The following is a 12785-nucleotide window of genomic DNA, read 5'->3' as shown; positions in this document are numbered from 1 at the left end:
TTTTTCTAGCCTGTTCTAATTAAAAGTAAAGGTTATAATTTTGTAAAATATACTTTTTTTTTTAATTATTTCAAGAATTCACTCAGCTTTATTTAACTTTAGTTTTTTCTAACATCTGGTGGCATTGCCGCGATTGAAATTGTTGTTGGTGTTCTTCTGCTTTCAGCAGTCAAATCTCTCTCTCGCAACTGCAGTGTTGCCTAGCTGTGGATATGAAAACGCGCTAAAATGCCCATTTAAAGAAAATAAAACACCAAATTTTTATTAAATTACTTAAAGAATTTTTTATGCGTGACAAATTGTCTTTAAAATTTGCGCTTTTTTGAATAAATGTGTTATGGTTATGTATAATTTAATTTATGAGTTTTGTTTTTTTGTTAAAAAAAACTCTTTTGTTAATGGAACGACTTTTTTGCTATATTTGAGGTTATGTGACTAGATAAGGTACTCTTTTTGTAAAAATCTCAGTATGGTTTCTTTAGTATTTTCTGGTATTTTTTGCTTATTTTTACTATGAATACACCACTTAATGCCCCATGTCCCATTAAGGATGGATGACCAGAAGAAACGATTACACCTCTATGGTTTTAATTCGCATTCAGCTTTCATAAAAAGCTTTTCAATCTTAAGAAGAGTTGAGAGAAGAAGATTTAATATTCTTGCATAACCTTAAAAGGAGCAATGTATAAGAATTAACGAATTTCCATTAGCACTAAAATCTTCTTATTGCGAAGGGCAAATGGTTGGCAACTCTGCACAACTCGACAAACGTGACGTCACGCACTCTCTGATGGGCGCAATCTTGTTTCTATCATTCTGGGTACTTATCCATATATACCTTTATAGGAAAATCGTTTTTAAATTGATTGATTTCACTCTCTTGTCTTGTTCGATTTATAACTCCTATTATTTTTTGAAATAGTATGACTGATTTTGAAATTAAAATAGGCGAAACTGCATTTAATATTTTTGTGATTGTCTGATTTTTATAGAATTTATTGAAAATTGTTAACGTTTGCTGACTCAATACAAATTGTTTTCTGGTTTTCGTCACACAGTGAATCAGGTTTGTTCTGCATTTAAATTGAGAAAATTTAGCTCGTGATAGAAATGGTTGCGGATTTTCAATACGTATAAAATTTTTTGACTTCAAAAGTTCTTCCCCTGGGACGACGAAATGAAAAGTCTCGATTCAATCAGTTGAAAAAAAAACTTAATAAGAAAGTAAATGAAAACTAAACTTGAACCGGACCGATTTCAATATACTCAAACAAACTCCTGAACAATGACAGTTATAGCGATTGACTTGAACCGGATCGATTTCAATATAATCAAACAAACTCCTGAACAATGACAGTTATAGCGTAACATAGTCGGTCGGATGGAAATTTAGTTTTAATACAGAAAAAAGTGGACCTGATTATTATCCAATTTCAATAACATTTATATATAGGTATATATATAATTGGCGCGTACCCCCTTTATGATTGTTTGGCCGAGCTCCTCCTCCTATTTGTGGTGTGCGTCTTGACGTTGTTCCACAAATGGAGGGACCTACAGTTCGAAGCCGACTCCGAACGGCAGATATTTTTATGAGGAGCTTTTTCATGGCAGAAATACACTCGGAGGTTTGCCATTGCCTGCGGAGGGGCGACCGCTATTACAAAAATGTTTTTATTAATTTTGGTGTTGTACCGAGATTCGAACCAACGTTCTCTCTGTGAATTCCGAATGGTAATCACACACCAACCCATTCGGCTACGGCGGCCGGATAATATTTATGTCGGATATAAATGAGGTGTGGAGCAAGGCATGTACCAGATTTGGCGAGGCTTTATTTAGTTATTATCGAGATACACGCATTTACTCAAAACTGGGCGTGTGACAATCCACTTTTCAAAATTTCTACTTGTGTCGTATATCATTTCTTGGGTTCAGGATTTGTGGTGCATTTAAGTATTTTCACAGAGTTTATAACAGAGGTATCGCGTTTTTTGTTTTCTTGAAAATTACCGTTATATGGCGGATGGGCGTGGCTATTGACCGATTTCACCCATTTTAAATACCAACCTACCTTGCACGCAGAGCAACAAATGTGCCAATATAATTTTTGCTCCAGTTCTTGTGACAAACAAATGGTCGGACGGGCGGATAGACATGGTTATATCGACTCCTTTAATTATTTTGATAATTTTGGTATGCACAGATGTGTGTATATCGATTTCGATTATTCTATGCAACTATTTGTAACCGTTAAGGAAAAAAAATTATGATACCGTTCATAAAAAGATAAAGAATTGTGGGAGAATAGGAACTGTGAAGGTAGAACGGACCTGAATGCGCCTTACTCCTCATTTACCGAGCAAGTCGCTGCATCTCTCAAATGTCTTAAGAAATCTTAAATTGAAATGCGTTACTTGTAAAAGCGCCTCTTTATAAAAGTTCCCCTACAAAGTTTAATAGAATAAAAATATAATAAATATTCCGCCAAAAAAGCTTAACAAACAAAAAATGAGTGGGAATAAGTAAATAAAATAGAACTAAAGAGTTCAAAATCTTTCTTAGAGCTATGCTTCCCTGGACTTTACTACTTTATAATTATCTGTACAAAACTTTAGTCGCCGAAAGAAAGTATAGAGAATATTTAACCCACCGTAATGCATATATATCATACAACCCAAAAAAGTCTCAGTTTGGGATTTTCGATTGTTTTTGAATTAGTTGTCTAGTGCAGTTAACTCAAAATGTGCTCCGTAGAGTTCTAGGGCGGAAAAATGAAAATCAATTTCATACCTCCAATTAGATGATATTTTTAATGTCAATTAAAATGATTACTAATAAAGAATACGATATACATCCAATAATATATTTTAATGTCAGAAACATCTATTTTTCTCGAATAGCATGACATTAAAAAATGTTACTTTTAAACATTTTCTGCACTTTGAGTTTGAACTACCTGTAATTACTAATACAGAAATATTCAACACGAACATGAAATCCCAATTTTTTTTTTATATACAGGGTGGCTGATGAATTTTGCTACATTAAGAAACTCAAATAACTTTTTTTTTAGTGTATGAAATTCATTTATTTTTTTTTCAAGTCGAAGGTCATTAAATTTTATTAAATGTAGCTTAACTAGTTTTAAAAATAATTGAATTTAAATGCCCCCCATGCTCGTTGACACAAGTGCGGCATCTTAGTAAAAAGTTGTTCATTGCTGCTTCAAAAAAATAAGGCCCGACAATACAGTGTGAAGAAACCGCACACCACACTGTCACGCGAAGAGGATGCAATTCCGTCTCGTGGAGTATCTGTGGGTTAGAAGTACTCCATATTCGACAATTTTGTTTATTCACATTGCCGTTTAAATCGAAATGGGCCTCATCAGACATGAAAAGGCAGTTTAACATGTTTTGGTCTTCTTCCACCATTTGCAGGATCTTCTGGCAAAATTCCAAGCGAATCGGCAAGTCTGCTGCATTCAGTTTGTTAACCATTTGAATTTTGTAGGGAAATAAGTCTAAATCTTTGTGCATTATTGTTTGCAAAGACTGTCGGCTGACACCAAGTTGAGCAGATAAGCTTCTTGTTGAAACCCTTGGATTGCTTTGTATAGCTGCAGCTACAGCAGCGATCGTTTCCTCCGTCCGAACTGGTGGGTTTCGATGATAAGGCCTTCTTGCGACTGTTCCTTGCTCAGAAAAATTATTCACCAGTCTCATTATGGTCCATCTGCTCGGGGGATCGCCGCCAAACATCCGCCTGTACTCTCTCTGTACCAAAACTACGGACTCCAGTGCGTGATAGCGGCGGACTATCCAAATTCTTGTTTGCGTGTCCCAGTTATCCATTTTAATAAATTTTAAACAGATAACTTAAAAAGAAAAAAAGTTATTCAATTTTTTTTTGGTAGCGGCTTTCATCAGCCACCCTGTATTTTCTGGTTTTAGAGATCGAACTACAAAGAAAAAAACAAGATATAACTTTTGTTTTATTTTGTTGTTGAGTGTAATAAGTAATAAAATTTTACTGTCAGAATTATTTAATTTTCACATCTTATACTAACATAAATTCGCTCTCGATAGCCCCCCTGAAAATTGATAGCAACAGTGTAATACAAACTTTCTAGACCATAAACTGTTAACCAACATCTAAGCGATCATAAAAGACGAAAAGTGCATCCACCTAAACAAATTAAAAGAAAAACATACAAGTGCCAAAAAATTTACTTTTAATGATTTCAAATCCCTCAACGTACATAATCCATATAAAGTACAATGTACCCAAATATTATAAGTTCAGCGAAGATATCCATAGTCCGCTGTAGGAGAAAGCATCGCCTAAGCTGCCTTAAGCAACAGACAAGAGCAGAGGTGACTAATTAAAGCGCGTCAAGCGACCGACTTGCACACCAACCGCGGCAAAAAGGAGAAAATCTATTACGTAAATAAAATTGATGCCAAAGAAATAAGGCAATTGAGGAGAAAAGTAGCCTTCGTAGTTGAAGCGCCTCAAAATATATTTCAGCAGCTATAAATCTAAGTGCTTCACTGACACTACAGGCGGCTAAGAAAGTTGGATGCTGTCATGTAGCTACATATAACTGTGTGTATGTATATGGATTGTTGTTGATGTTGTTTAGTCGTTATTGTTTTTATAGAGCGCACTGCTCTCATTGTTATTGCAGAGGTGGCTTCTTGTGACTATTAAATGTGCATGTATGTAGTGGTGTGTATGTGTGTTTTTGCTGCTAATAATTTTTTGTTGCTCCAAACAATGTCTTAATTTTTAGTTTTACATTCTTTTTTAATCTGTAGCTGTTTTTAATGATGTCAAATTCATGTTTTCTGTTTTTATTTGACAAGTGTGCAGGCTTTGATGCCCCTTTTTGTTGTTTTTGTGCACATATTATATATGTGTACTATATATGTATGTGTTTCTAATAAACACCGCTTTTGTACCTTAAATTTTTATTGCTGTTCGACACAACTAAGTATGAGAAAATTTTTGACACCCAAAGACAGAAAAAAAAAATAAAAACAGTTAAAAGAAAAATAGAATACAAAAACAACATAGACTCATTCAAGTGGATGCTGTTCAGGGTGCTGTCGAATTTTTTTGAACGGCTCGTTTTGACACTTGTGGAGCACAAAAAATAATGAAATAAAGCAAGAAAAAAAAACAAAAATAGTGTCTGAACATATTTTTACAATTTAATTTAATTCTACTCTTTTCATTGCTTTTTCTCTCTTTTATATAGTTCACTACCTTTGAATCTGTGCGCGCACACAGCTGTGCCAACAGGCCAAAATGTTAATTACATTTGTAAACAGTACAGAGTCACTAGCAGTTATTCTGCTTGGCGGCAAATTTTCAGAGGGCGGCAATATTTTGAGCTTGAAAAAAAATACACAAGATTTATATAAATACACAAGATACTATATACTTAAATACTCTTTTTTGGCTCTGAGGATGCACTCCGATTAGACAAAGATTGAGTTAATTGTAGCAAATGGTCCTACTTGAAGTCGAGGAGGTAGAAGGTAGGAGGGCGATATTAAAAGCATCCAAAAATGACTCTTCAACGTAAAATAATTTCGAGAATCTAGTTTGGAAGAAAGAATATTGAAATTATTGAAAGAATTATTTAATTAAAGAAATAAAAAAATCCAAGTTACATTTTTTTTTATTCAAATGATCATCTTGAATCCCATATTTTAAACTTCAAATACTGGTATCCAATTTGTAATATTTTGCATTGAATTTGTTAGGATTCCAAAAACATCACGCCATGACTAGCGCCTCGAAACGGAGATGTCAAACCATGCAGCAGTGGCAATGCCAATGGAGCACCTAATCGAGTGGCAGATGGACAGCGAAACTTATTCCAACAATAGGCAAATGGGCTCAAAGAATTATCGGGGAAGTGAAGTATTTCATGACTCAGTTCCTTTCGGTCCACGGGCAAAAAAAAGATAGACCTCACAGACAGGGACATAAGATGCAAACTATTGCATGGAGCTACAAATATGATGGGCCCAGACGTGGATGAATAGAACTTGTATCTTTCATGAACGCCCTTCGGAAGTAGAAGTTAGTTCCCGGAAGGAATAGAAAAGAAGGAGGGATTGTTTTAGTGGTCACACCACTCAACGCAGTAGGCCACGGTCGCTGTAAGTGCGAAAGCATTTTCAACCCTACCTCACCTACAAAAAAAAAAAATAAAAAAAACATTGAATTTGTTATTTTGAAAGCCCTCAAGTAGCTATGTTTTAGTAAGCTTAGCTCAATGGAATTTAGTGACGTCAGGGACTCCTAATCTTCAGGATTCAGGATCTTTTTGTTTTTTTTCACCCAAGTACCCATTTTTTACTGAACTTAGCACATTGTAATTTAATAATTTATAATTCGACCGTAATCACTAGTCCTTAGTGGGTTAACCACATATTTATGGTTACTATAATGTAAGGTTCAAGCTTAAATTTGGTATAGTTGGAAGTGTATAGCACGTCAGGTCTTTGGGAAAAGTTGGGATGAAAAACCTAAAACACGTTTATGCGGTTCTATCCCACGATTTTTGCAAAACCATGACGTGATGTGCTCTGTTTGACCTCATCGCACACAAATACAAAAAAAAAAATAAAAATAAAAATTTTGCAGATTTGTATTATCAAATATTCCCATTGAAGGCATTCACACCAAACAGGTGCTGACCTGAAAATATTAAAAAGGGAAGAAAAATTAGTAAGTAAAAAAGCACGAAAATACTTAATAGTTGGGACAACTTCTACTCCTCTTGCAGCGGTTTGATTGCAGCAGGATAGAGTCCAATCCCAGTTTGCCGTTTAAAAGGCCGGAATCACGAGATCCGGTACCACACCAGCAAAGGATACCGGTTTTGTTGGCGATAAGATCGCTGAATTAGCCCGTCAAGTAAATATATTTCGAACAGGGCGATAAATATGTAGATATTTGTTGTGTGCATCTGTGCTTGCTTTTTCGGTAAGTTTCTTCTTATTGTGTTCCAATTCCATTCTATTTAGCATTCCACTTACAGAGGCTAATCCTTCATAAAATTGTAATCCAAACTATCTAAAGCTGTGTGAACCTGCACAAAGTGCGTTGTCCTGGACATGATGTAAATGGTTGCACGGTTAAGCAGAAGCAGAAAGAGAGCGATACATTTTCTATACCTAAGACATAGGCTTCGTTGTAAGACAGAGTATACAGATATATAACATAGAGAGAAAGAGAAGGAGAGCTATACATCATAATGTTACGCGACAGAGAAAAAATCAGAAAAAAGTTGCTGGGCATGTTGCAGCGCATAATATCAGACCAATCGGACGACGCACATCAACAATCACGCTTAACAACAACAAAACGATTAACGCTAAACGATCACATTTATCATTAGTTTGTGCTTGTGCGACGACCATTCACAAGTCTCAGGGAAGCACGTATTCTGAAGTTTTTTACGAATATGATAAAAAATATTCGCAATCATTAGTTTACGTTGCTTTATCACGAGTCACTTGTATTGAAGGCTTGTGGATTATAACGAACGGAAGCGATTTTAGATTCTACCATGGTCGACGAGTATCAGTCAGTATGTCTCATTTACAAGATGAAGACTATCGTTGAAAAGACTGGAAACTGTGGATAAACAAATAATCGATTTCATGACTCAGAGAAGAGGGCTATCTGTATATACTCTTAATTGTCAGAGCCTACGAGCACATTCCGCAGATTTAACAGACTCTGTCATCCGCAAATCGAGTATAGTACTTTTGTCCGAAACTTGGTTAAACGATAACGAGGATATTAGTATACCAAATTTCAATTGCGTCATCAAATATAAGCGACTAAATGTTAGAGCTGGCGGTGTGACAATCTACCACAATCAAGATGACAGCGCAAATATCGTCACACCAAACATGGAAATGACTGCAAGGCAGTCTCAGTCATATTCATCAACAGTCACACCAGTTGGCGATGTTTGCATTGCAGAGTGTCAAACGCTGAATGGAAAAACTATTGTCATAGCCGCCATCTATATCTCACCGAACCAAAATCTTGATGACATAATATATTTCATTCACTGCTCACTACTGGCTTACAGTCACGTAGGTGCAAATGCACTTGGAAGAGGCGAAGACAAAATTCCATTGATTCTCGGGGGAGATTTCAACGTAAATTTCGGATCCAATGATTCTTTGCCGTTGATTCAATTTCTTCGAGAAACATTCGGTTTGTAGATAAACAATAACCCTAAAGAATCAACAACAAAATCCGGAACTACACTAGATGCAATTTTCACACGTTATCTAGAAAATATTGAATCACGTACATATATTTCATATTTCAGCTATCACAAACCAATTATATCAGTATTACCAATTGAACCACCAATAGATGATAGCATAATGCATATATAGTTAATAAAATCGAATTTTGGTTACACAAATTTTATACTGTTGTATTTCTTTTGAAATTATCCCTGTCTCCTTCTCTTCCTCTCTCGCTCTTTCTCTCTCTTTCTCTTATTCACACTCATTCACACACAGAAGTTTCACTTCTACCACGTGTATTTTTCATACTTTATTTTTTTGTATACTTTATTCATCATTTCCTTACTCAAATAGTTTAAGTTGTATATCCTAAGGTTTACTCTTATTTACTCATGCTGCTAGCTCTTTAAAAGCTCTGTCTGTGGTTCTAAATTCTGTGTTTCGCCTCTGCAAGGACTTTTAATGTATTAGGTTTCTTTTTGGTGTGATCTTTTAGTACCCGCAAGTTTTTTTCTGTAACAACATAAAAGACAGAACTCTGATATATCTACTCTTTGATGCATTTTTGCTATTTTAAATATAGAATACTTCAAACTATAGAATACTTCGAAATTCCAACATTTTCTGCTATTGATCTAAAACTCAATTTTTTCTATTCCAGTAAAGCAATTAATTCGTGTTTATGTATATATATTATATATACCTTGTTTTTTACACAATGTATGTATGTTCTTCTAAAACCATTACATTTATATTCAATTCCAAGCGAGTAGGGCTGTCCTAAGAACAATAAAAGCTTCCATCATGAAAATTGCAAGAAGTTTGATATTCTTGCTGAACTCACCCCTGAGTTGGCAATGCCATGGGACATGATGCTACCGATGTTCAGTTTTGTCAAATGCTTCAAGACTGAACAATAAAAGGAAGGATTTAATGAAAGCAAGGATTACCTAAAACCAACTAGTTAAATCAGAACCTGATAAGTACCCGGCCGGATTCGTCCCCGAGGAGGGTGCAGTGGCAGGTATTTGCAGGCCGGAGAAAAGTTACGTGGAAGTATATGTATTTTAAGCGGCAGTGTACGCAATAGAAGTATACGCTTACTTTAAATTTGAACGTGACTATAACAATAGACGCATAGCTATCTACATTAATTTCCACTCCTACGGGTTCCATATAGGAGTTATTGGAAACGAAATTACAGATAAATTAGTCTGGAGAGGGGCGTTCTACCCACTTATAGCCCCAGAGCCATTTTGTGGCCTAGGGTAGGATAATTTCTCCTCTCTTATGTAGGAAGTAGAAACTAAATAACGAACATACGAATCAAACTGATACAATTTGCAGGGCCTATTGCAATCGAAATCAATGAAAGGTAGCTTTAGCTTAAACCGATTTAAATATTGCATGGAATTAAATAAAAATAGTTTTAGAAATACCACAGACATATTAAAAAGGTACTGTAGGTTGAATCATCATCTTACTGACCTTGGAATACCATATACCGCAATGGAACTTGCAAGTTTTGTAGGAAGGACGATGAAACCGAGATAAAACACAATAAAATAGGACCAAGAATAAAGTTTATGGAGAACGTTGGGCTGAAAGAAATACTCTGAAAGAAGGGGATACAATATTTCTTTCAGATCGCAGAGCTAAGTCCCCTCAAAATGGTAATAATAAGCCTGTAAATAAGCCATGAAGAACTTGCCTTATCTCCGGAACTGTTACTGAGCGAGTCCATGTTTACTAAAGCTTTCTTGCATCTTTCGGTCCAAACTATTCCCTTTTTAAATATTTTGTTTATTTATTTAAAAATAGTTCCTCGAAATCTTTTCAATTTTTGTTTCAATATGAACGTAGAAAAAAACTGGAGCAAAGCTTATTTGCTCTTTGGTCAGCGGTACAGCCCTTGCTTTAGCAAAGTTCCGAGTGTCTACTTTGCTCACTAAGTAAATAACAGCTCATAAGCTTTTAACCCTTTCCATCGAAAGTGCGCAGTCTTCTATTAAAATTCAGTGGCTTGGGGCTGTAAATACGTCACATAATTGTTTTTTTTTTTCTTAAAACTTAAACCCTTAAAATAACTTCTTCAAATTATTTCATCTAAGCGTTAGCTAATGGTTCGGCAATCTTTACAGTATCCACCAAGGCGCTTAAAATATTGTAAATCCGGCCATGCTTATGTATGAGTTTTTCGAACTTACACAGAAACAGTAACGACTAACTATTTTTGCCGCTTTTAATTTCCATAAATTCCAGACGGATTCCAATTGGGTGCAATTCTTCACAGTATGGCATAAAACTTTGCTCCCTACATTATGTTGTTCATTTAATGACACATAAAAAAGACAAAATAGCTTAGCGGTAAAATTAATTGTAGCATCCTCTATTAAAAGGTATAATAACACTTTTTGTTAGTTATTAGTTATTACATTTCAGTGGAATGTTTGTAAAGAAATTTTTAATTATGCACAGGTTATTATCGTTTCTTAGCTTCACTTTCTTTCTACAATACTTTTTTCATTTCCTAATTAAAAGTTAATGGGTTTGTTAATACTGGATCTTAAATCGCTTAGTTTCTCAATTAGTTATAAATCTAGTAGGCATTACATAGAAGTTTAATTAAAAAAATTAAGTTAAAGTGCAAGAAGCACAACCTCCTGATTTATATCGGTGTAAGGGGAGTAGGTTGGGCCCTAAGACTGTATAGTAACACTTTGAAGTCCAGTCTTAAGGAAGATTTCCGCTTTGATTTCCGAGGCTCATCCGCAAGTTTGAAGTTTTCAAATTTATTTGTTCCAAGAATGTGTATTTTCCACGTAAGGCGTCTATCCACCACGTTTATTACACAACGTTGTTACCTTTGGAAATGGTTACGTTATTCAAAGCAATAGCTGGAAATGTGCTTGCCTTGAGCATAAATGTCGCAAATTTAGATGCCGGCTAATTCAATTTAACTCGTCCGTTCCAAGCTACTCCTCAATTTTTATCTGAATTTGCAAGACTTGTGACGCCTATCTTTGACAATTTTTTGGCACATAACTGCGGTATCATCTGGGAGTGTTGAAGTTGACACGCTTATGAGAATAAATAAATAAATAATTGGCGCATACACTTAGTTCTCTAAGGTGTTTGGCAGAGCTCCTTCTCCCATTTGTGGCGTGCATCTTGATGTTGTTGCACAAACGAAAAGACCTGCAGTTTTAAGCCGACCCCAAGCAACAAAATGGTTTTTATGAGGAGCTGCTTATAGCAGGAGTATATTTGAACGGCTACCATTGCTTGCCGAGGGGCGACAGCTATTAGAAAAAACTTGTACTATCATGAATGGTAGTCACGCACCAGACCATTCGGCTACGGCGGCCTAAAAAATACCTCTTAGGCCACATTGTTGCTATTGGAGAAAATATCAATGAGTAACTGCAAAATAGCAGCCTAAAAATGCATTATGCTTTTTAGTTAGTGCATGGGATGCTCTTACTGCAACTTCAATTCAGTCATAGTTTCAAAAACTGATTGAAAAAGCGTCTGACTAGGATTGTGACTATATCATTTCTTTTTCGGAGTTATGGTTGCAGTAGCTGATGATGCATCCAATATTAATTTCATTGCAACTTTGTTTCGGGAAGTAGAACCTTTGTAGCAAGTCTCCCAATCTGGAATCGAGCAATGGATTGTTGAACTTCATTCGGAACTTACGGCTTTCAATAAAAAATACTGTAACGGAAACGACGAAGCAGTCGGTGAAGGAGGCTAAATGCAAGATGCTAAATAAGAATAAAATTATATAGCAGGAGGCAATATCAGCATTCCATATACGATTGCATTGGACAGAGCAAAACAATTATGCTGTAAAGGCTCAGAAACAGTGTGGTACTGAACAAGCGAGTGTGTACAAAACAAACCAAAATCGAAAATTTCTTTAATTGCAAATGAAACTTATTACTTCAAAGTGTGTTTAGTTAAAGTTCAGTAAAAAATTATAGTTTGAATGGAAACTACAGTAAAAACTATACTTTGCATGGGGAAAAACCTCAGTATTTGCGAAAACCTCGAAACTTGCACCAAGCCTGGCTTTAATTGCTTGCAAGAATCAAATTTCTACTGTATGTGATTTGCATTTACCTACAGCAGCAGTGATATATCATAACCTCAACTTTCATATAAAGAAAGGAGAGGTTCTCATCCAATTAAAATTTGGGAGTAAGTTAAGATCGTTTCAGCTCTAAGGTCTCTAATTATTCGCTTTACCCGATAACATTATTTTACACAATTTTAAATGCACCTGCTATCTTGAGGAAAACTTTGGAGGGAACGGGCTAGTAGAAAGTTTGATAAATATCTCGCGCTCAGCGCCAACTAGCGAGCTTACAGCCTTTCAACAATACACAAGAATTTCATCAAAATCGGTGCAAGCATGCAAACACATATCCTCTTATGTACATAGCAAACTCCGATTACTTTCGTTAAAAGGTCAGTTATGAT

This window comes from Anastrepha obliqua, chromosome 1 (genome assembly GCF_027943255.1).
Source record: "Anastrepha obliqua isolate idAnaObli1 chromosome 1, idAnaObli1_1.0, whole genome shotgun sequence".
NCBI lineage: Eukaryota > Metazoa > Arthropoda > Insecta > Diptera > Tephritidae > Anastrepha > Anastrepha obliqua.
This window is presented reverse-complemented; position numbering follows the sequence as displayed.